The sequence below is a fragment of the Danio rerio genome, chromosome 12 (genome assembly GCF_052040795.2).
Source record: "Danio rerio strain M-AB ecotype USA chromosome 12, GRCz13ab, whole genome shotgun sequence".
Lineage (NCBI taxonomy): Eukaryota > Metazoa > Chordata > Actinopteri > Cypriniformes > Danionidae > Danio > Danio rerio.
In genome coordinates this window covers 42,098,570-42,102,158 of record NC_141032.1, presented here as the reverse complement: position 1 = coordinate 42,102,158, position 3,589 = coordinate 42,098,570, and positions in this window count along the sequence as shown.

Genomic DNA, 3,589 nt, shown 5'->3' with positions numbered 1-3,589 from the left:
AACTCCAGCGATTCACGCGTCAAACGTGCAAAACAATTAATTCACGCTACGGCATTCGTGTGTCTTGCGCCATTCACGACACGCCATTCGCACAATTTGCGTAATTCACACCGCAGGTTGTCTATTTGTCTAAATATATTGTTTTATTTTTTGAAAAGACACAATTTAACACATTCTAAACACTGCAGAAATGTTCTAACCAACAGGCCCATGTCATATACAATAGAGATACTTAATAAATAACCTCCTATAAATTAAAAGCATTAACGTATGGTATGTTTTTTTTTTTTTCACAAGCTTTTTAGATGTAACATAAATTCTGCTTTTAAATAATAGGTCACCTATAGTTTTCGTCATCAGTCATGTCTGTGTTTAAAATGACATCACTGTTTTCAAAGTGCACTGCCAAGGGAACGCAATCGGAAACATGAAGATTGCTAAAACTGAACTGTAAAAAAAACTTTGAAAGCAAAATACAACTAAGAGACATGACCTTAATGCTTTTTTTTTTAATCATTGCAAGTTTAAATGTTAGTAGGTTTTAAATGAATAGCGGGGATAACGGGGAATACAACACAGCAGGAACTATGTTTCTAACTACAGCTCCAGAGTTGTAGTTGAAAGCAAACAAGTTTGCGACGCAGTTTGCAAATGCTCGTTGAAACAATGGATTTGGCAAATGCCAAATCAACTAACTATATTTGTAATGATGGAACTTGTGACCTTAGTTGGCTAACGATGGTTTTTGGAAACGCACCCTATATCGAGAGGTGGCAGTAAAAATGTTGTTGTTGACCACCGAAAAACAGGAAGAAGAAGAAATTGTCATCATATGGATTTACTTTCATGGGCCAGACACAGCCCTCACAGCTCAGTAAATTAAGTGCTGTCAATTATTGATCCATGACTGGTAAATGTAGCTTGTGTGGATATAGCTGTGGAGTATAGCCTTGCTACTGAAAACATATTTGATTTAGAAACAGATGCTATATATAAATATATATATATATATATATATATATATATATATATATATATATATATATATATATATATATATATATATATATATATATATATATATAAATATATATATATATATATATATATATATATATATATATATATATATATATATATATATATATATAGGCAATTCTACAGGCACTTTTATGTCCTTTGATCATATATCCAAAATTATATATAATATTGTTGAAAATCCTCTTTCTTTGTCAAACTAACAATAAAACCTACTTACAAAAAATGTACTAGCTTTCTATCATATATATTTTTTATTATTCAAGCTCCTTTTAGGTGTCAAAATCACTGTTTTCAACTTGTCGCACACCCAGAGTTTTAAACTTCAGCAATGAAAATAACATTTTAAAATATTATTTATATAGTAACTATTAAAGTATCTTAATTAAGCACTGGTGAAATAATAAAAATATTTTGAAGTTATTCATTTGAGACTATTATAAATATAATGTTTTATACAAAATATAGCTGTCGCACAGTATCAGTGTCATTTCCATCACAACACTGTAATATGTCACTTGTCACTTTATATATATATATATATATATATATATATATATATAAATTATACGTACATAATTTCTCAGTCCCAAAGCCTATAGTCCAATCTTAAAATTGAGCGCTTCCTCCACAGGGAGTTGAGAATGAATTTTGACACTAATGTAAAAATCCAATCTCAGCCAACTGCCAGTGAATATTAGCTGCTGATGGAGTTTTGTATCACCTGTTTAATGAAGGAAGCTGTTTTGACTGGGCTGTTGATCTATATATTGGTAGATGTCATGCGCAGATTCGGACATGTTCCATCAATTTCACTTTGCAGTGGTATGTTAATACAGAATTTGAATAACTTCCTTGGCAAATGGAACAGAGCCGATAAGGCCATTTTTATTATGCACAAGGTAAATTGTATGTGCAGCTAAAATAAACCTGACAGTTCGACTGGGGGGATTTTGTCCTCTGCCCTCCGCGTTGTTGGTGGGTTTGACATACTAATAGCTTTAGAGATGGAGTTTTATTGTTTTGCTTTTAACAATATTGTTTGTGTTGGACCATTTTGTAAATCATTTGCATACTGTTTTACCTCGAGCTGTTGTTGCGCTTTTAAAGTCAGTGGTGTCTGCTTTTATTTTTCTGTTTAAATTAAAGTTAAAAATGTTGACCACCTCTAATATGGGTCTTAATATCGACATTTCCTGGGCATGTTCAGTCAACAAAGCATACATTTATTCATAAAGTACACAGTGGGACTGCAGAACATAACGCAAGTCTTGGAAAGATTTAACATTTCTTTGAAATTGAGTGTTATTGCGTAAAAACAAATACACAGAGGCACATATGAATTAAAGTTTATTTACTTTCTTATATCAGGTCTTGTTTCATATCTCCAAGAATAGACATATAGTTATAGATTAAATGAAAATGAAGGAAGTTTGAAGTAATTGTGGTGTTTGTACACTATATTGGATTATAAGATTACAAAAAGGTAAGGATTCACAACATTTCAATATCAAAACAGTTTCTTTTGGCCTCATGATTATATTTTTGGTGGAAAACTGTAATATGGTACTGTCTACGGTATATGTAGTTTGCTTTCTAATAACTGCTTTATTTGTGGAAATGCTATATTTGTTATTTGGCACACATTCGCTGGCCACTTTATTAGGTACATTTCACTAGTACTGGGTTGGACACCCTTTTGCATTCAGAACTGCCTTAATCCTTGGTGGCATAGATTAAACAAAGTACTGGAAATATTCCTCTGAGGTTTTGGCCCATATTGACATGATAGCATCCCCCAGTTACTGCAGATTTGTCAGCTGCACATGTTGCTCTGTTGGGTTGAGATCTGGTGACTGGGGAGGCCATTTGAGTACAGTGAACTCATTGTCATGTTCAAGAAACTAGTCTGAGATGATGATAACCGTTTTATGGCATGGCGCGTTATCCTGCTGGTAGTAGCTATCAGAAGATGGGTACACTGTGGTCATAAAGAGATGGACATGGTCAGCAACAGTACTCGGATTGGCTGTGGAGTTGACACTATGCTCAATTGGTACTAATGGGCCCAAAGTGCCAAAAAAATGTCTTACACGTCATTAAGCCACCACCACCAGCCTGAACCGTTGATACAAGGCAAGATGGATTCATGCTTTCATGTTGTTGACACCATGCTGACCCTACCATCCGAATGTCGCATCAGAAATCAAGATTCCTCAAACCAGGCAGCATTTTTTCAATCTTCAATTGTCCATTTTTGGCCAGTCTTCTGCTGCTGTAGCCCATCCGCCTCAAGGTTCTACGTGTGGTGCATTCAGAGATGCTCTTCTGTATACCTCGGTTGTATCAAGTGTTTATTTGAGTCGCTGTTGCCTTTCTATCAGCTGGAGCCAGTCTGGCCATTCTCCTCTGCCCTCTGGCATCAACAAGGCTTTTGCACTCACAGAACTGCCGCTCACTGCATATTTTCTTTGTCAGACCATTCTCTGTAAGCCCTAGAGATGGTTGTGCAACCTTGTGTAAAAGTCCCAGTAGATCAGCAGTTTCTGAA